The 22,620-nt window shown below is 41.4% G+C and overlaps 1 protein-coding gene across 1 annotated transcript in view; it reads right to left on the bottom strand.

The window, feature by feature from the left end:
- LRRC8C (leucine rich repeat containing 8 VRAC subunit C) overlaps positions 1-16,649 on the bottom strand; it is a 74,514-nt gene extending 57,865 nt beyond the window's left edge. Inside the window, exon 1 of the mRNA XM_040627061.1 lies at positions 16,424-16,649. The gene's annotated coding sequence lies outside the window, so the exon portion shown is untranslated. The remainder of the gene's footprint in view (positions 1-16,423) is intronic.
- Positions 16,650-22,620: the final 5,971 nt, after the last annotated feature.

The raw sequence follows: 22,620 nt of genomic DNA on the forward strand, positions 1-22,620 counted from the left end.
CAATCCTCTAACAGCTCCTCAGTTCACTCAGAGTAGAAGTGGACAAAAATAGTCTTTTAAAAAAGTGTGGGGGGGGTGCCTGGCTGGCTCAGTTGGTAGAGCATATAACTTTTGATCTCTGGGTTGTGAGTTTGAACCCCACGTTGAGTGTGGAGATTACCTAAAAATAAAATCTTATAAAAAAAGAAAAAGTGGACAAGACACTCCATGAGCCTACAACATCTTCTCTTAATAACTGCTATTCTCCCTCTTGCTCAGTGCCCTTCCCTCACCCTGGCCTACTTGCCATTCCTCCATCGTGCCAAGGATATGTCTTTATTATTTGCTATTCCCTCTGCCTGGATTGCTCTTTCCTCAGATAGGGATGGCTCCCTTCCTGAGTTCAGGTCTTTGCTTCTAAGCCATAGTTTTCATTGGTTCCCTTTCCATATATTTAAAATACTTGCAAATATTTCCTTGTCCCCCTGTGGTAGTGCTACCCCTTACCTTTGCCACTCATGTATTTGTTTACCTTACCCCCTCGGTCACTGAGTAAGTCCTCAGGGATTTACTGGTTTTAATCTCCTCAAAGGATAGCAGACCTAATGACTTGTACCCAGTATGGTCTTAAAGGAAAAATATATGATCTCAAGGGGTTATCTGGCTAAGCCTTCAGGCACGGCCATATTAAATCCATGGCAGAGAGCCCCAACTCTACTGTATTTTTAAACTGTCTTAAAGACCCAGGCTTTATGAAAATTTGTGTAAAGGCTAATGTCTTGATGTCATCCTCATGCTGCAGGTTAAATTTTTACCTCTTTTCTTCTTTTTTTTTTTTAAGATTTATTTTTTTGAGAGAGAGAGAGAGAGCATGACTGGGAGGGGCAGAGAGAAAGGGAGAGAGAATCTCAAGTAGACTCCATGCTGACAGCAGAGCCCAACACAGGGCTCAACCTCCCAACCCTGAGATCATAACCTAAGCTGAAACCAAGAGTTGGATGCTTAACTGACGTACCACCCAGGTGCCCCTAATTTTTACCTCTTTTGAGAAGAGATGTACAATCGCTCTTCATGTTCAGTTGGAGACCCCTTTATACCCTTGGAAGTAATTGTTAAATTTCTCCTTGTCCTCCTCATCTTAGCTGAAATATCCAGTTCCTTTCATTTTTTTCCACATAGATTCAGCTTTTCAATGCTTTAATCCTCTTTGCGATGGTCTCCTGACTCCCTTCCAAAGTTTTCATCTTCCTATTTATTTGTGTAGTCCTAAATTAAACTGTAAGAGTTAGTGTGGCGTCAAAGGTTCCTAGAGTCTACTTTTCTTTTACTGCATCCCAGTGTATGCTTTTAAAATATACAATACATTGCCTTGTAAAAGAAAAACTGTTCCTAATCTGTTTGTATGATATAATTTGCAACCTCTTCCCAGAAAGAAATGTGCTCTCGAAACAATACTCAAGTAAGTAATTGATTCTCATGAACTTTAATGACATTAAGACTTGTTCTGGGAAATTAGTTACCACCCACATAGTTGACCAGCTGTCAACCAAGTTTACTGCCCTTTAACAAATTTTATTTTCTTTTGATGTCAAATCTAATGCTTTTCTAACCATTCTCTTTTCCCACAAGATGTCCCTACCAAGAGCAAATCGTTAAATTAGCCTACTAGAGAGCTTTTCTCTTACAGGAAGTTTGTTATAAAACTTTGATACATACTAACATTGAAGTCGTCATTTTTTTAAAATGCAGGGACAAATAATCTTGTTCTAAAAAGGGAGAGAGAGTAAATATTTAGGATTTACAGGTCACATATAGTCTGTGTTGCATATTCTCCTAAAAAAATTTTAAACAACCCTTCAAAAACGTAAAAACCGATTTCGGCAAGTGGGCCAGATAAAAAACAGGTTGCAGACCCAAACTACGTGGGCCACAGTTTGCCAATGCCTAGTGTAATGGTTCTTGAAGGTTCGATGGAGACTCACTCATCTCAAAAGAAGCAGAGCTTTGGGTAGCCTCTGGATTAAGGAACTTCATGGCATGTATGCTATTGAGATCCTTTGGTTTTTCTTCCCGAGCCTTGGAGTTTTTGCTGGAATATGGCAGTTTGAGCACTTGAATGTCCAAGTCTAACGGCCATCTGAATAGATTCTCATTCTTCTGGGCTTAGATGACTTGCCACCCAAGTTGAGAGCTTGGAGAGCATTTTGGGCCCTAAGAAGTGGTTGAATTTGGGATTGAAATTAAAACAGAACTCCTCCCCAGAATGAGGTTAGAGAGGTATATTGATATCTAAGAGAAATAAAGGACTTGCAAGGACTCAAGTGTAGAATCCAAAGTTTCTGTCCCATCTTTTGAGGATTTCCATGGCCAGTGTTTTGTAGTTGATGCATTCCATGGCTAAATGTCTGTTACTTTACTAAGAAGTGATCAAATCCCTTAAAAAGAAATTTAGGATGAGCAAAAGTATGCATTTGTGGGGAAAAAAAAGGATCCAAAACTTGGAAACGAGACTAAGGGAAGGCAGTACACCCTTTCGATGTAATACTAAAGACCTGTTTTACTGGTTCACCCAAAGATTTAGAGAAATATACCTTTCTTGGACTTGCTAAGTATTGCTGATTAAATTCCAGGCTTGCAGATTTTTGTCCAGTATAAAAGAAAACCCCAAATATTGTTTGTTTTTTATGGCCCTGAAGGACATTACCTAGTTTTTGTATCTAACCTAGCAATGTTATTCTAACATTCGTTTTTCAGATAGTTCCTTGAATGCTCTTTGAACCAGCCGGCTTCTTTACTTGAATAAGTCCTTGACATGTTCATTCCATATTAAGAGTTATGTTCAACTTTTTGAAACTTACCCTTTGACAACATTCACAGAAGTCTGAAGTTTTCCGTGTTTTGCTTGCAGTTGGATTGTATATATTTGCATCTATATTTGCATTTGTCTAACAGTTAAAATTGTATGTAGGAATTTTTTCAGAGGTTTTCTGTTCATTTGCCTGTGTTTGGAAGTGGTTATTTATAGTATTCTGTTTTTATGGTGAGTGAGTCCCTTGGGCCCCTACTAGACCTTTAGCTTCCCACTTGCTTAGAACACCTCTAAGAATGAAGGTTAAGTGGTTGCAGGAGTTTGTCTTTTGTGCGTTAGGAGAATACTTCCTTAAACAAATAGATACACTTTGAAAGGAAGGGAAAAGGGAAATCTGCCTTGATTTTTTTACAAGGGTGTGAAGAGAAAGGGTTAAGGGAAATTTCTGCCATGCCTTGGTCTCACAGTGAATTACAAGAATAGTACGAAATAGACTGAAACAGATCCAATTTATCAAGACAGCCTCTCCATCACCATCCCAGGCAAAAGAGCAGTACCCGAAAAAAATGTTAACCAATAAGAGATATTTTACTTTTATAGGTGACTTTACCTCTTTCCAGAGGGAAACTAACAAGACTGCAGACTTTCAAATGATTGGAGTTCGCAGTTTCTAGGCAGGAGCTAATAAACACTTACATACTTCTAGAGTAAGGGAATATGAAAAATATCCGTCCTCCACCTTACAATAAAAAGAGGAAAATGCACAGAAGAAAAGTTTGGCATTAGCAGGTGGTGTTCAGTTCACTAAGGATAGAGAACCCAAAAATATACAAATAGCTATAGAGTTAGCCTTCAGTAGTCCTTTCTATATAGATATACATATATGTGTATATATATATTTTTTAAGATTTTATTTAGTTTAGAGAGAGAGAGAAGAAGAAACCAAACAGGGGGAGGGATGGAGGGAGAGGGAGACTGAGAATCCGAAGCAGACTCTCTGCTGAGCACAGAGCCTAATGTGGGGCTTGATCCCAGGACCCCGAGACTGTGACCTCAGCTGAAGTCAAGAGTTGGACGTTCAACCAACTGAGCCACGCAGATGCCCCCTTTTCTATATTTCTTTTCTTTTTTTTTTTTTTTAAGATTTTATTTATTTATTTTACAGAGAGAGAGACAGCCAGCAAGAGAGGGAACACAAGCAGGGGGAGTGGGAGAGAAAGAGGCAGGCTCCCAGGGGAGGAGCCTAATGTGGGGCTCGATCCCAGGACACCGGGATCACGCCCTGAGCCAAAGGCAGACGCTTAACGACTGAGCCACCCAGGAGCCCCCCTTTTCTATATTTCTTGACCAGAAAATTTAATCCAACATTTAAAGAGATTTAGTAGTGCTTTAATAGTACTTTGCAAACTGTGGTTGAAGGATATTAAAATTCAAAGGTCAATGGATATTCCTAATGATGAATACTTGGACAAATTAAACTATTTTGTCAGTTTTCATTAAAAAGACAGTTAAATGTCTTAGCCCTAATTTTATTCTAGTTTGGGATATGATGCAAAAATTATACCTCATTTACACCAAATTCACATCAAAATTTTAAACACCAAGTTATATATGACCCAGCAATTCCATTTCTACATCAATCTATCCAATAGAGAAATGAAAACCTATGTCCGCACAAAAACTTATATATGAACATTCATAGGAGTATTATTCCTTGTAACAACCTGAATGTCTGTCAACTGATAAAGAAAATACAGTGTATCTACACAATAAAATATTATTTGGCAATAGAAAAGGCATGGAGTACTAATACATACTGTGACATGCATAAACCTCAAATGTACGCTAAGTCAAAGAAGCCAGTCACAGAAGACCATATACTGTAGGGCACCATTTACATGCAATGTCTGGAATAGGCAAATCTATAGATACAGAAAATAGATTGTTGGCTGCCTAGAGCTCGGGAGAAAGAGAAGGGGGGGTGCTGGTGGGGAGTAATAGCTAATGGGTACAGGTTTCTTTCTGGGGTGACAAAAATGTAAAATTAGATTATGGTGAGGATTTCTGTAATTATACTAAAAACCACTGAATTGTATCCTTTAAACAAATAAATGTTATAGTATGGAAATTGTATCTCAATAAAGCTATTAAAATGTATTTTAGCTTATGCATGACTGATCTGTTCTCTGATAGGATGCATATTTAATTGGATGTTGTTAAAGTCCTTGTATTTATATCATAGGTCAGATCATTATTTACACTAAAAATTTAAGTGTAGATATGTTCAACAAAATTGAATTATAACTAGTGTCTGTTTCTCTAATGGTGGTCACAAATCTTAGGCAATGCTGCGGTAAAGTGAAACCATGGAATGTCATATTTCTTTGATAGATTTTTAATATGAATAGGAATCATGCCATTTTTAAAGATTTTATCTCTTTAGAGAGAGAGCAAGCGCACAAGTGTGCAATGGGGGGAGGGGCAAAGGGAGAGGGGGAGAGAGAATCTCAAGCAGACTCTGTGCTGAGCATGGAGACCACTTGGGGCTCGATCTCATGACCCTGAGATCATGACCTGAGCTGAAATCAACAGCCAGGCACTTAACCGACTGAGCCACCCAGGCGCCCCTATACTATTTTTAAATGGCAATGTAAATTGTAACTCAAGATAATTAATTTTAAGGCTTGGGACTAATATTAAAATTAGATAATGAATAATCTTTGATAAAATACTATCATATGATAGTTTAAATTTACATATCATATATACAAACATAATTTGTTCTTCATAACATTCAAAGATCATAATCATTATTTTATAACATGCTCTATAAAATTAATTTTACCTTAAAAAGTAAAGTCTAACATTTTAAATACTGTCATCCACCATTGCTTAGCTTATATGATTTATAGTATAAATAACACATACAGAGATAAAATTATTTTTTAAAGTAGCTTAATAAATAACTGGCATCTGAGAAAGAAAAATTATTTTTGAGATGGCCTTTATCAATGTAAGGCTGTAAAATTATTTACTTATATATCCTACCCAGGTAGCAAAAGTTATTTTTGTCTTTACCCAACCCAATGTGTTCTTTCAAAAGAGGCAATTAGCTTTTTTGCCTTATTTTTTTAATTTCATTTATTTATTTGAGAGAGAGAGCAAGTGAGCAAGCGAGAGAGAGTGAGACAGCACAAGTAGGGGGAGGACAGAGGGAGAGGGAGAAGCAGGTTCCCCGATGAGCAGGGAGCCCCACGTGGGGCTCGATCTCAGGACCCTGGGATCATGACCTGAGCCAAAGGCAGATACCTAACCAACTGAGCCAACCAGATGCCCAGCTTTTTTGCTTTTATACCATTTTTTGGAATTGAGATTATAAATAACTGAAAGTAAACAAGCAGAATAATAAAAGATTCCTGGCCTCTAGAGAAATTAAAATTCTGACATTTTTAAATAGACTTTCTGATTTAGTTGTTAGTAGTTAATACAACAGCCAGCAATATGACCTTCTCTTATCATTGGTCATCTATATTCTTCTTTGACAACATTTTATAATGTTGTCTTAAGATTATGTTCCAAATTTGTAGCAATAAAAACAGGAGATTTTTTATACTCAGAATATATCTGATACCATGCAGTATCTAGGTAGCATCAAAGGTTTGCTCCCCCTCCTACAATCCAGAATACGGCATTCATAAATAAAAGAGATGCTGGAAATCATTAGTTTTAATTAATTTGCTCCCTATTTCCTTAATTAGGTCAATAGTAGGCTGCTCTGTTTATTGCAATCACATTATGGGGAAAGCTGTCATGTGGGGGGGAAAAAGCTAATAGACAACATGTTATTAATGTGATTACATTTTTAGGATACACTCTCAGGACAATCAAATCTACACGTTCATGTACAAGGGCTGACTGAAATAATGACTGTCAACATATTTACTTCTAAGCTTTTTTAGATAGATTTTAAATACCTGCAGGTCAATTAGAGATTAGTGAGGCACTTACTGTTACTTGCCACTTTGTAGATTCCTTAGGATATGGAATCCTAATTTCTAATCACAAAGTTTATCAGGAGAGATACTTTTACTTCACCCTTTCTCATCTTGACGTCTTACATTTTTTTCATCCTTATTGCACTGGCTAGCCTCCTGTACAATGTGGAATTGGGATAAGACTCATCCTTGGAAACCAGCTACCGAACGACCCAGTTAAGAGTCTAATAACCTTCAACCTACATTTTTTATCTAGATCTCATAACAATGTCTAACCATCCATTACTTTTATAAGATGTCCCTAGTAAGAATGAATTTTCAAACTGACTTACCAGAAACCTTTTCTCTTATATGTCAGACTGAAATAAAACTTTAATATATGCTCATAAATAAATGATTTGTCCAGAAGGTCTTTCTAACAGTCTATTCAGTCTACTAGTTACCCAGCACCATTTCCTTAAGAATAAATTTGCTTTTGTCCTCATGGCATATAGTCTTTCTCCATCTTGCATTTCATTCATTTATTCATTCAACAAATATTCATTGATCCTTTGCTACATGTTAGGCACTATTCTAAATACTGGTGATACAGAAATGACAATACCCAAGCAAAACTCTAGTATATTTATATGGTTGGCTTTTTTATTTTTCTTCAAGATATAGCCCTTTACTTTCCTTAAGTAAATTTTATTGCTTCGTTTTGACTATTTCCTTTCATTTTAATTTCATTTTATTTTATTTTTGCAAAGCTCATTTCCAATCCTTGCTTCAACACCAAGGCATTCTACCCACCATGCAGCCATTTAATGAAATATCAGATACATGTTTCCTATTATTCCACGTAGATTCGTAGATAAAATACCTAAACCCCCAACTCAGATCCAAGCACTAGACACACGTGCAGCTGCTAATTCTTCAGCTTTACCACGTTCTGGGAGCCACACAGCTTTGCATTAACTAGAAAGACGTGTGTGCTGGACAGTATTTCCTAACTATGCTGATAAGAACATTATCCTGGAGCTAATGTCAAGGGAGATAATACAAATTAGCCTGGCAGTATTTTTCTAATGAAGTGATTCTCATAGTTATTTTGAAAAACCCAGGTATTATTAGCTTAATAATCCTCTATAATACTTTTCCAGAAGTTGGATTTATTGGTTATATTTTTCCCATTTCAAAAAAGAAAAAGGTATTTGAACCTTTTTTTTTCTTTTAAGAGAGAGAGAAAGAGCATGAGCAGGGGGGTGGGGCAGAGGGAGAAGGAGAGCAGAGTCCCTTAAGATGCAGGGCTCATTGCAAATGATGCTACAGATAAAAGACTGGTATCCAAGATCTACAAAGAACTTCTCAAACTCAATACGCGAGAAACAAATAAACAAATCATAAAATGGGCAGAAGATATGAACAGACACTTTTCCAATGATGACATACAAATGGCTAACAGACACATGAAAAAATGTTCAAAATCATTAGCCATCAAGGAAATTCAAATCAAAACCACACTGAGATACCACCAGTTAGAATGGCAAAAATAGACAAGGCAAGAAACAACAAATGTTGGAGAGGATGTGGAGAAAGGGGATCCCTCCTACATTGTTGGTGGGAATGCAAGTTGGTACAACCACTCTGGAAAACAGTGTGGAGGTCCCTTAAAAAGTTAAAAATTGAGCTACCCTATGACCCAGCCATTGCACTACTGGGTATTTACCCCAAAGATACAGACGTAGTGAAGAGAAGGGCCATATGCACCCCAATGTTCATAGCAGCATTGTCCACAATAGCTAAATCGTGGAAGGAACCGAGATGCCCTTCAACAGATGACTGGATTAAGAAGTTGTGGTCCATATATACAATGGAATATTACTCAGCTATCAGAAAGAACGAGTTCTCAACATTTGCTACAACATGGACGGCACTGGAGGAGATAATGCTAAGTGAAATAAGTCAAGCAGAGAAAGACAACTATCATATGATTTCTCTCATCTATGGAACATAAGAACTAGGATGATCGGTAGGGGAAGAAAGGGATAAAGAAAGGGGGGTAATCAGAAGGGGGAATGAAACATGAGAGACTATGGACTATGAGAAACAAACTGAGGACTTCAGAGGGGAGGAGGGTGGGGGAATGGGATAAGCTGGGGATGGGTAGTAAGGAGGGCACGTATTGCATGGTGCACTGGGTGTTATACACAACTAATGAATCATCGAGCCTTACATCGGAAACCGGGGATGTACTGTATGGTGACTAACATAATATAATAAAAAATCATTAAAAAAAAAAAAAAAAAAAGAGAAAGACAATTATCATATGGTTTCTCTCATCTATGGAACATAAGAACTAGGAAGATCGGTAGGGGAAGAAAGGGATAAAGAAAGGGGGATAATCAGAAGGGGGAATGAAGCATGAGAGACTATGGACTATGAGAAACAAACTGAGGGCTTCAGAGGGGAGGGGGGTGGGGGAATGGGATAGACCGGTGATGGGTAGTAAGGAGGGCACGTATTGCATGGTGCACTGGGTGTTATATGCAACTAATAAATCATTGAACTTTACATCAGAAAAAAAAAAAAAAAAAGATGCAGGGCTCAATCCCAGGACCTGAGATCATGACCTGAGCTGAAGGCAGATGCTTAGCTGACTGAGCCACCCAGGCACCCCCTATTCCTAATTTTCATAAACCTCAACAATATTTGAGAAAAAGTACTTAATAATTTTTATTGATTTGACAAGGTCTTCAAATACACAGAATGAAATCACAGGACTCATGAGTTTTCATATATTTAGCTTATTTAGAGAGTTTTGCCTCGGATTTATTTTGGTGTCCAGTCGTCATATTTTACATAATGCTTGCTCTTAATTTCCAATCACATATAGAAATATTCCCCTGTGCATAGTTCATGACCCTATTACGAAGTGTAACTTCTAGTTACACTATCAAATTTCATATCAGAATTTAAAAGAACAGAAAGGGAGAAGGATACACTCCAAACTGGTAGCTTAGACATGTTACTGTAACATCTGGCATTAAATATTTATCGCACAACTCTGTCTTAAGCAGCTATGTCCCAGGCTCTGTGCAGGTGCTGTGGATACAGAAGTGAACGACAGATATGGTCTCTGCCCTCAGGGAGGTTTCAGTGCACCTCCAAAAACGAAAGAGAAAAGATGTTGAAAAACAGTTACTGGAGGTTTGGTGGTGAAGGAAAGGAAAAAGAACAATACAGTTAAAACAAAAGCTGGAGGAGATGAGGATGAGCTATTTGGGGGGAAGGGAGTATGCAAGGGCTGATGGGCTCCAAATGCTGAAAGAAGTCAACACACAAAGAAGCCGAGCCTTCTAATGCTCACAGCTCCTGAGACTGGGCACCAGAAGCCCAGGCTTACTCCCTAGGGAACCGGAGTAAGGAACAGAACGCGAAAAAGCTAAGAATGACTTCAGAGCCCCACTCCCCCCCAAATATCTACTTCTTATGAACTGAAATCTCTTTGGTAGGGAATGTAGTGTTTCATAAGTATAAATAAATGGCTTAAAATACACATGCTCTATTAAAGACTAACTTCTACTCATGTATAATTGACAGGTCACAAGAATGATCAGTTAACAGCAGAGCCTTCCCAGCATAACATAAGTAAATAAAGGGTATTGAGCATTTAAAGTTAGGGGACGGCCTCCTATCCAGGAAACAAAAGAATGCAGGTAGAGGGGGCTTTAGAAGGTAACTTTAAAAATTTAATAATTTTGCTAAGGGAGAACTAGGCCAACTAGAAGCCTTATATTTTTTTACATGTATATTTCAGCTTAAGAGCTGATAAAGTACGCTTTTCTTCATAAAGGCAAAAAAAAAACAATCTAATTTCAGAGAATTTGTCAATTAAGGTATGATACACATTCATACAAATAAACATATTGACTCTTCTTTATGTCTTTAGTTCTATGTGGCTCTTTTATGATTTTTGGACATAATATAGAATCATGCCGCACCATGTGTTCTCAACTGGGTGACAATCTCATCCCTGTCAAAAATCCATTCTGGAGGGCAGAGTAAAAAAAAAAAAAACTTAAATAATGGTTTGCAGCCTGCCAAACGGCCACGGTTCATGAACAGATACACAGTGTACCTGCGGTATTACAATTTATCTAAAAAAACTCGTGGAGGGAGAGTAATAATGAAAAGAAAAAATGGTTGGGAAACACTTTTCTATGAGTTCCATTATGTTCTCCCCAGTGTTTCAAGCCTTCGGGCAGTTTCCTGGCTTAGCCAAAATAACTCACCTTTGCTCTCCCTTCCCACCCTTCTCCAGTAGTATAGCTCTGGCTCTTCCCAGTTTTTAGAAGAGTTCTTCAAACAACATTTGTTTCTGGATTCCTTTGACTCAAAATACTGCAGTCATCTGAAAGATCTTCAGTTATTTCCCTAAGCTTTAAGGCTTCTTTCTTAAAATTGATTTCTGAATTTTGCCAATTCCCCGTTTTCTAAATCCTATTCATTTTCTGAACCCATATGACCATTTCTCTACCAGCTGCCATTCACAACTGGATACACCACAGACTATAAACCATATTTTATTTTAGTTTAGTTTATTCTATTTATTTATCTTTTAAAAAGATTTTTTATTTTTATTCATTTGAGAGAGAGAGAGAGAGCACTAGTGGGAGCATGAAAGCATAGGCAGAGTTGGAAAAGCAGACTCCCCACTGAGCAAAGAGCCTGATGCAGGACTCAATCCCAGGACCCTGGGATTGTGACCTGAGCTGAAGGCAGACGCTTAACTGACTGAGCCACCCAGGTGCCCCTACAGAACCATATTTTAGAATACCCATCCAACATTAGAAAATGATCCTAAATTCACTCCCAGAACTTGCGAGTGTGTTACCCTTCTAAGCAGATAGCCCAGATTCTTTACTTCATGTCTGATATTGAAAGAGTTCGGTCATTCTCTACTCTTAATAATTAGGAAACTTTCAATATATTCCTGGCAAACAATCTACTTTAAGCAAACCGCTGAGATTATCCTCTTGTCTTTCTGTGAAGCCCGGGGAGCAAATGAGAGTATACTAAAGGTACTGGACATTTGAGGCCACACTAGTTCCTCCCCTCTCTTGCCAATCTTGCCTCACAGTCTCTTTCCTATTTCTACACTCCAGGAATACCATCTATCTAGCAGGCCTCGGTCATATACCATTATAGTTGTGCTTCATTTCCGTTACCTCTTCCATTTTTTCCACCTCTCATGTTTGTGTGAAACTGTCTGCATCTTTTCCCTGTGCTACTTCTCTCATGGAGGTCACTTCTGGTTGCAGCCTCCACGCTGTGCCATGGTTAGTCCTATTTCCAGCCAAAGGGGTTTGAAATTCTTCTTGCTCATTACCTCAACCTTCTCTCAAGGTAGGTATTCCTTTCCCTCAGGTAAATCCTATTCCTCATTAAAGAAATCCATCTGGACCACTGAAAATGCCAAACTACTCAAATACTGTTGATGTGCTCAATACCTGCAAAGTTAATGAGGTTTTTTATACCATCACAGGAGCCATTTATTAATGAAACATAGCTATCTTACCTGGTACCAAATGGCCAAGGCTGTAAGAACTATGGCCTTCCAGGGATGTCTGAGTGGCTCAGTCAGTTAAGCAACAGACTTTTTGATTTCAGCTCAGGTCATGATTTCAGGGTTGTGAGATTGAGACCGGGGTCAGGCTCTGCGCTGGCCTTGGAGCCTGCTTGGGATTCTCTCTTCCTCTCCGTGTCCCACCCTCCCTCTCTTAAAAAAAAAAAAAAAAAAGAAAAGAAAAAAGAAAAAAAGGCCTTCCAGGAAATGTAATACCAGTTAAATTGGTGGAGAAGGCTAGGACAAAGAAGTCTCAAAATAAAGAGGAAGGTGTCACCAATAATCATGAAACTGAGACAAATAATTTAGAGGCACCTTTCCTAATTACTATAAGGCTCTCTCTCGGAATATCTGACTCATCTTTCATTCAGAAATTAGAAACCCTTTGTATTTTATACTAAGCCAGAAATAAAAAGAAAGGCAAATTCCCTTGTCCTCAAAGAGTGTACAGAATTTCATAGGATACCATGAAATTTCATAGGATTACCATAGGGCAAATAACTAAAAAAGTAAAAAAAAAAAAATTTTTTTTTTAATTATTAGGAGTACATGGTGTCTGAATTATAATTGAACTGAGAAAGGATTTAAAATGGAAGGTACATGGGCTCAGGAAGGAGGCAGCATTTAGGCTGGGCCTTGAAGGACATGCAGAATTTTAGCTAGCGGAGATCTGGTCAAGGGTGAGGTATGTGGCGGGAAGATAGTGGGATTGTCACTGTGCTTTGAGTGATAAGCAAGGCTGAGAAATCAGGAGAAGCAGAAAACAGGAAAGTGTGTTTGCCAAAAATTACAAATTCCAACTCACTGAAGTATGGCTAGTAAAGTTCTAAAAAAATATGCAGAGTGGAGCAAATAAAAAACTATGTAAGGTGAGTAAATGTAAGTCAGGACTACAAAAAAAGGATGTGATTCAAAAGTTAAAGATGCTAGAAACCAGATTAGACCTTTGTCTAGCCATATGAAGAATGAATCACTGATAGCAATGACTAATCACTATATGCATGTAAAATAGAGGTGGAGTAAAATCCAGCAGAAATTTCCATCAGCGCCAGGATACAGGAGAGCTAATCCCTACCATTTACTGAACACCTAGTAGGTGACAGGAGCTGTCCTTTACACGGATTGTTACATTTAGTCTGCACAATACTCCAACTAAGTAGGTTTTATTAACTCCATTATATATCAGAAAATGGGCTCAGGAAAGTTCCACAGTGTGATTAGTTTACACTCGTATTGGACAGTAAAACCAAAATCTGATACCAGCTTTTCCCATCTTGAGACCATGTTCTTTCCCCCATGCCAGTCTAGCCTGATTTTTATTTTAAGAGAAATGCAGTGGATTCAAGGATACCTCCATTGTAATGTCACCCTCATTGGTTACAAATATGCTTTCATCAGTCATCTAGGGCTGGAGATACAGCCAGCACTCCAGGGACTGAGTATAAAAGCTTGAGAGTGTATTACAGCCTATGAGACCATCACTGTCATGTGGATGAGAACAGCTGATGAAAAAAAGTAAAATGTCCATTAGGTTAAATTCTTAATCTGTCATTTAATAGAGATCAGTGGCAAGAACATGGGTTTAGGAAAGAGATGACCCCGATTCCCAATGTGAATTCTGCTATCTACTAGTTACATGGAAACCCCTGGACAGGTGATTTCACCTCTTCAATCTCAGCTTCTGCATAGAGTCATTATAGCAAGTCAACAATACGTTTTTGTAGAAAAGAGACAGGCGGATTTGGATAACAGAAAAGGACATCATTAAGGCTAAAGAGGCTTGGCCTCATTCAGGCATTGTCTTGTCTTGGGCAAGTCACAAACTCTGACCCTCTTTCTTCTGTAAAAGGCGGATGGCACCATCTACTTTAAGCCTTTGTTGTACGAGTTTGAGTATAATGTATGTTAGGTACCTACCGTGCTGGACTATATTATAGCAATGTACCCACCATATTAAGTCATTAACACAATACTTGGCAAAATATGTATAACTTTCCACCCCATCCGTTTTTACACTTGGGCTATATTGTAATGTTATTGGTAACTTAAAAACACTACAGACTATTAGAAAATCGTAACAGCAGTTTGGTAAAAATTAAACACCTTAGGCGTTTTAAAAATTGCTAACTTTGTAGTGTTTTTAAAAGTTAAAATTTACATAAGTGGAAAATTATTCATTCTTTTATACTCCCTCATATATTTTTTTCATTAAAAGCATTCTCTTCTAAAAGCATTCCATTAAACAAAGTGCTTAGTCAATCTGAGAAATAAGAGATAGTACCATTAACAAAGACTTTGATAATTATTTCTAAGAAAATTGTTAAACATGCTTGCTATCTCTGATAGCATTGTTAAAGTGGTAAGACCCATCTGTGGTCAATCCATTACGTGAATCATGAAAAATATCCTTGCAAAGCTGGTCGCCAACTGCCCCTCAAAAGCAAACAAACTGACCTCAAGACAGTATTTAAATTAATCACTCCAAAGTAAAGTAAATCAGGGTTACACCCCTGGTCTTCCCTAATTAAGCAAGTCAGAAGAAATACAAATATCATAGCTTAGAGTAGTATACATCTAATGGGTTATCTATGCCCATAAACCCATATACCCATAAACCCAACACATGGTTTATGAATCTCAGCAAATTTGGGTAAGTTCAACCTACATTTTGAGTTTATACAAATCATTAAAAAATAAAGAAAAAAGGTATACACGTATAAAGCTCCTTGGTTCCAGCAATTTTGGAACGTGCCAAGCAAGAGGGTTACCATCACTTTGCCTCCTTTCCCATCTAGACGGCATCTTATTGACTTGTCCATGAGAAGCCTCATGGATGCCTTAGGAAACCACTCCATACCTGTCCAGAAATGTGCCCGTTGGCTGAAGCTCCATTTCTTATATTATAAGAAGTATGTGAATAAAATAGGATTGCCATTTCTTTTATCTATTCCTCTCCCCCCCCCCCCCCGTAAAGCTGCGATAAATAGGGTCACTCAACCCTCCCTTTGCCCAAGGCTAGCCCTCCCACAAAACTGACCGGTTCTTATTTTTTTACTTTGAGGATGGGCACTTGCAAGTGTTTTCCTAACTGGTTTGCTGAGTTTCAAATGTTTAAAAAGAATTTGAAACCAAGTGAAGTTTGGTCTTGACACTCTGAAATACCCGTCCTGGGATGTGGGCTAGGTGTCTGTGGTTATTCAGAGCTAGGTACCGTGTGAGCTTTTGAAGGAACTGTAATCTGATGTGCACCGGCAGGCGTGGGGTGGGGGAGGGAAGAGCTGGCTGGGGAGAAAAGAATGGAATTAGCGCCTACAGAGCACATCCTAAGGCTCCGGAGTTGCTAACTCCATCCCTAACCACCTCGCTGCTGTGAACCGGCTGGAAAGGGAAAGACCGGCGACCCTGGGTTTGGGTTGAAGGCGGCGGTCCTGGTCTCAACTGCCGGCCTAAGACACCTGGCTTCTGGGGCCCGCCCGATCCGGCTAAACCCTCTCTCCCCTCCGGTCCTGCAAAGGGGCAGGCACCGCGCTCCCGTTCCCGTCGGAGACCATCAGATTCCTCTCTCCCCAAAAGTGCTAACTTCAGGGACTCGGGGGTACAAGGGGAGAGCAGACCAGAAGGGACAGGCGGTGGGGTCTCAGGGGATTTTCAGGTAGGGAAGAAGGAAGATTGCCCCGGCGGTGGCCGCCTTTTCTCCTCGTCCTCCACCCCCGGTCCCCCCACCCCCCACCAAGTCCGCAGAATCTGCGGCGGCCGAGCGGTGCTTGGCGCCAGGCTGGGGTCCCCGGCACCGACGCTGGGGCTGGCTTGGGATGGGTGGGGTAGGGGCTCACGGGTCCCCGAGCCCCAGCAGCGGGTGGCTGCAAGGACCAAACACTGGGCGGGCGACCACCTTCCGCCCGCCCAAGAGCGGGAGCAGGCAGAGACGCGAGCAAGGCGGGGCGAGCAGTGGCTCCCGCGCACCTAGCGGACCGAGCCCGGCGGTCCCCGGCGGGCCGCCCCTCTCCATCCCTCGGCGGTCCCCGCCCTTACCTCCGGATGCGAGGGTGCCGGCGGGGCGGGTGCTGGGGAGCGGCGAGCTGTCTCCGGGTCCGGCTCAGCGGCGGCCAGCGACAGCGGGGTCGTCGGCGGGGCCGCTGCTCATGGCGTGTGGCGCCCGGAGCACTGCGGCCGCGGCCACGGCGGCGCCTTCCTCCTCGTCCTCTTCGCGGGCTCCCAGCCGGGACGCAGCTACCGCCCCAGCCCCGCAGCCCTCCTCCCCTCCGCCTCCCCGGCCGCGGACGGAGCCGCCTCCAGCGCCGCCCCGCGCGCAGCCGAGCCAGCGGCAGCCAGCGCCGCCCAGCGCCCGGCTCCGGGGTCGCCGCCGCCGCCCGCCCGCCCCGCGGTCCCAGCCCCGCTGTGACGCAGGCCGCCGTGCCCGGGAACTTCCTCCCCTGCGGAGACCACCCCGCGCCGGGACTGGCCTGCGAGGCTGCTGCCGGCCGCCGGAGGCTTTCCCCTGGACATGGAAAACGAACCCTCCCGCGCTTCCCGGCGGGGCCGCTCCAGCCTCGGAGGCGGCCACCTGGCGGCCTCTGCCTGGGGAACCCGCTGCGTCGAATACCTCCCCCATCCCTAACAGGGCGCGGAAAACCGAGGCTTCTCTGCGCTCTGCGGCCACTCCACTGCCGCAGCTCCTCCCCCGGGTGTTAGAGGGGAGCAGCTACCACTAAAAATAACCCTCTGGCAACTCCCCTGCAGGACTGGGGTCAGGATGGAGCTAATCCCTCCTTCTCATCTGCCGCCCCGCAGGAGAACAGAAGGACCCCATAAGATCACAGGAATGAGGCGGGGGCGGGGGGAATATTGAGGGAGACTGAGGAGAATGGTTAAACCAATCTCCCTGGACACCTGAGTCTCCTGTCCAGCAGGAACCCCCATGTTTCCGGACACTGAGAGCTGGGCTCCCTCGTCTCTCAGCAGCAGGTTCCCGAGACGCTGGAATTGAACGCTCCGCCTACAATTGTGAACTGTGCATCAAGGAGTTGATGGTCCTCATCAAAACCACCTGTTAAGAGTATGGGGGGAGGGGTTCTCCCTATTGATTGATCCGAAGCATGTTTCTCTTCTCCACATTCTACCCAATTTCAGGATGAGAAAGCAAACGGTCTTCTTGAAAGCTGACAGCTATTGGGATGGAAAATCTTCTGCCCAGTGAAAAATGTACAGACAAGAGCACTCGGTTATATCAAGTCTCCTGGGATGCCTTCTCAGTGTTAGTTACTGTAAGAGCACTGAAAATGAACCTCTTGCCCTGTCCTGGCAGTCAGGAGAGGGCCGACGCATCTAATCGTCTTTCACTGATTTGTTCCTACAAGCAAGCCTTAAGAGAGCAGGCACCTCCTTTAACCCCATTTCTAGTTCCAAGTCAAAATGAAAAGAAAATTTGTCCAGACGTTGTTCCCTTAAGCTTTTAACTGCTTTCCCCCTACTTGCTGGGCAAGCTACCACCTTTGTTTCAACTCCAGTACGTTGTGGAAGTCGACCTTAAACCCTCTTAGGCTGTAGGAGATGACTCTAACACCAGCCTTAATTAACCTAGATCAACACAAAAATCTAGGGTGGGGCCTTTCTCCTAGATAGCAGGCGGAAAAATTTCTGGAGAGTTCCTGGTGAAAGGGAGAGGTTGGCTTCAGCAATTTGCTAAAATTGTGAGTACCTTGCAAGCTACCGGATACTATACGAGGCAGCTTCAGCTCTTAAATACCCTAGTTGGATTTAAACGCTCAACGAGGCAAATACTAAGGGCACAAACCTCTGGTCGGGGGCTTTGTTCTGCAAGGGCTTTCTGAGTATCTCCATCCTTCTGTACCATTGTCACCCTGACCTCAAGCTTACACATCCTTGAAATGCTCTTTCATTACCCAGGGGCATGGAACTATTCTTCCACGCTAGACTTTGGACTCAGGTGAATCAGGAATAAATCCCTACTCTTCCTGTGTAAATACAAGGGAGTTATTGCTAATTTTATTTTTTTCCCCATCATCAGCAATATAAGGATAGTAGTCTAGGGTGGTGTGCGAATTAGATAACATGCTTAAAGCAGCAAGAACAGTGCCAAGCGCTTTATAAGTACACAATAAATGGTAGCTGTTATGTACTTAATACACTCTTCATAGACCTGAAAGCAAAAGGACCAGGCATGGCAACAGGATTTGGAAATGGGATATGAACCCTGAAAATTGAGTCTCCTGCTTCCTCCAGATGCTTAATTGCAATACTTTTGTCTGCACTTGACCTGTTTTTTAATAGGGTGTATTGGGTAGGGCTACATGTAGTCACATGATTCACATGCACTCGAAAGTCTGACAGGCACTAGTCTGAAAACCACTGTTATACTGCTTAGGTCACCTTTTCTTATTTTAGAGCATGCAAATCCTAAGTCTAGTCACCTCACCTCAGTCAACCTAACTTACTCGACATCCACACTTATCAAGCCCTCGGAAAAACATCAGGTGAATCCACAATTGATCAGCCAACTCCTGTGAGTGCTGGACTCTGAGGGTCTCGAGGAAGCACAATAGACCCCTGATCTGTGAGGAATATTCTCCAGTACACCCAGGGGGTGGCTGAATCTGCAGATAGCACCAAACCCTAGAGAGGCTGTTTCTTTCTGTACATACATACGTGTAATAAAGTTTTATTTATAAATTAGGCACAGGAAGAAATCAACAATAATGAAATAGAGCAATTATAACAATATACTGTAATAAAGTTATGTAAATATGGTCTCTCTCTCAGAATATCATATTGTATTTTTGTATTGTACTCCCCCTTCTTCCTCTTTGGATGATGTGAGGCGATATAGTAACTACATGGCGAGATAAAGTGAGGTGAGGGACATGGGCGTTGTGATGTAATGTTAGGCTACTATTAGCCTTCTGACAATTTGTCAGAAGGGGGATCATCTCCTTCTGGACCACAGTTGACTGTGGGTATCTGCAACTATGGAAAGCAAAACTTCAAATAAGGGGGGACTACTGTAATTAGGCTCATTCCCTGACTTCAAGGTGTTCACAGATCTGGAGAGAGGGAATCTGGCAGCCCGTGAATCAGAATAATCCGTTTCGAACTAGATGTGATTGCGTTTCCGAGTAAGAAACGGGCACTAGGGCCCAGGTGAACCATGTGTACAGAGCCACTACCTTCGCCTTTCACTCGCCCAATTCTTTAGACCAAAATTTGCCATTCTCAATGGGCTTGCAGAGTGAGTTCCCACACCAAGACTCCACATAGTTACAAGTTAACCATGTCCTGCTTGGCAATAGGGAGCTGAAGTGGATCTTTCTGGGCAGTGCAGGGCCACGGTAAGGGATTTGGAATGATACAGATCTGGGCTCAAGTCCTCGGTCCACTCCTTACTATCTACGTGACCCTGAGCTTCTTAATCTTTGAACCCCAGTTTCTCCATCTGTCTAATAGAACATCAGTACTTACTTTTTTTTAAGGTTCTGGTGAGACGCAGAAAGAGTATCTGCAACCCCTCTAGTGGGTTGTATGGAAATGGTATTTATATTATTTTGTTGTTAGCTGCAACAAAATGCAGGCTGGGCTATAGCATTCCTTGAAGGCATATTTCAAAAGTTGCTTTCTCTGTGAAGCTTCTGTAGGCTCCCGGCAAGTGTAATTCTCCCTTCCTTGTGCTCCCACAGCACTTACCATGATGTGCTGCCATTTATCTCTTTACATTTTTGTTTCCCTACTGTATCTTTTTTCATTGCTATGTCAACACCTAACACAGAGCCTGGTATTAAATGTTGGAAGAACGAGTTTTTTAAAGTTTCCATTTTTTGTACTGGTTCTGACTTTCAGTATAATTTGTACTACACTTCAGGTTCTCGGATGTGAATCCCTTAGCTCATAGAGTTCATACTGACATTATGTATTGTGTGTGTGTCTCTGCTTAAACCTTGCTCTTTCTATGTGGGCTTGTTCTTGAAGACCGACCTGTTATGCTTGTTTTGTTTTATATTTGATGTCAGTTGATCCTGCCTAGTAATAGTGAAAGTAAAATCTACATTCTAAACCAAAACCACCAGCAGGGTTTAGCCCAGTATTCTCTACCCACCCTATGCACATCTGCTCCCCAGATCCTCTCTGAGCTTTTGTGGGAAGGTCCCAAGCTAACAGAAAGCATTGCTGTTTTAAGTTGCAGCTCTTATAACACTGTTGCAACCATTAGCACTTTCTGAATTAATAGCTGCCAGTTAAAACCCACCTTTAGCAACAGTTTTGAAATCCTTGACTCTATGCCATTAAAAATGCTAAGACCGGGAGAATAAAACCTCCCCTAGAAAATGTCGTGTGAGCAGGAAGTTGCCCAAGAGGTAATGTGGTCAAATGTGGTCTTGACCCTAAAATGGCAGTTGAATTTGTGCCAGAGGAGAGGGTGGTGGTGCTGAGGATTTAAAAATAGGATACTACAAAACTATGGGCCAAATCCTTATAAAATCAGTCTTGTTTATTTACCACCCCTCCAGCCCCCACCCACCGCCGACACACACAGACACATAAGATGGAGGTGGTCGGTCCCACGAATCTGTGATAGACTTTGGAAATGATAATCATGAACACTTACTAGGTACATGCTGTGTGCTGAGTGCTAGCTTTATACGCATTGTCTGATTTATTTACCTTCGCTATCCAGGCAGTGTGATCTTCTCCTACTGACACAGGAGCAAACTGAGGCACATTATAACCACTGATCAAAGGTCATATGACCCCTCAGGAGAAGCATTAGGATTTGGACCCAGGCAAGTCTAATTTCAGAGTTCTCCTGCTTAACCGCGACTCAATCCTATGGAAAATGAGTGTTTTTAAATTGAATCCATCAAGTAAATTCAGTAAGGTACATTTTCAGTAGTTTTTGAAATGGCATTAGTTTGTGCTTCTCCCAATAGCATACTCACATCCCAAATGTGTCTTCATGAGGTGATTTTTCAGCCTACTTTTTAACCAAAAAGCATTTTATGACTGAAAACAAACTTCTTAATAAAAGATCAGTAAGTGTCTCATAGACCAATGGAACAGAATAGAGAGCCCAGAAATGGACCCTCGGCTCTTTGGGCAACTAATATTTGATAAAGCAGGAAAAAACATCCGGTGGGAAAAAGACAGTCTCTTCAATAAATGGTGCTGGGAAAATTGGACAGCTACATGCAAGAGAATGAAACTTGACCACTATCTCACACCATACACAAAAATAAACTCCAAATGGATGAAAGACCTCGATGTGAGACAAGAATCCATCAAAATTCTAGAGGAGAACATAGGCAACAACCTCTACGACATCGGCCAAAGCAACCTTTTTCATGACACATCCCCAAAGGCAAGAGAAACAAAAGATAAAATGAATTTATGGGACTTCATCAAGATTAAAAGTTTCTGCACAGCCAAGGAAACAGTCAGAAAAACTAAGAGGCAGCCCACGGAATGGGAGAATATATTTGCAAATGACACTACAGATAAAGGACTGGTATCCAAGATCTACAAAGAACTTCTCAAACTCAATACACGAGAAACAAATAAACAAATCAAAAAATGGGCAGAAGATATGAACAGACACTTTTCCAATGAAGACATACAAATGGCTAACAGACACATGAAAAAATGTTCAAAATCATTAGCCATCAAGGAAATTCAAATCAAAACCACACTGAGATACCACCTTACGCCAGTTAGAATGGCAAAAATAGACAAGGCAAGAAACAACAATTGTTGGAGAGGATGTGGAGAAAGGGGATCCCTCCTACATTGTTGGTGGGAATGCAAGTTGGTACAGCCACTCTGGAAAACAGTGTGGAGGTCCCTTAAAAAGTTAAAAATTGAGCTACCCTATGACCCAGCCATTGCACTACTGGGTATTTACCCCAAAGATACAGACGTAGTGAAGAGAAGGGCCATATGCACCCCAATGTTCATAGCAGCAATGTCCACAATAGCTAAATTGTGGAAGGAGCCGAGATGCCCTTCAACAGATGACTGGATTAAGAAGTTGTGGTCCATATATACAATGGAATATTACTCAGCTATCAGAAAGAACGAGTTCTCAACATTTGCTACAACATGGACGGCACTGGAGGAGATAATGCTAAGTGAAATAAGTCAAGCAGAGAAAGACAACTATCATATGATTTCTCTCATCTATGGAACATAAGAACTAGGATGATCGGTAGGGGAAGAAAGGGATA

This window comes from Ursus maritimus, unplaced genomic scaffold, assembly GCF_017311325.1.
Source record: "Ursus maritimus isolate PB19 unplaced genomic scaffold, ASM1731132v1 scaffold_12, whole genome shotgun sequence".
Classification (NCBI taxonomy): Eukaryota; Metazoa; Chordata; class Mammalia; order Carnivora; family Ursidae; genus Ursus; species Ursus maritimus.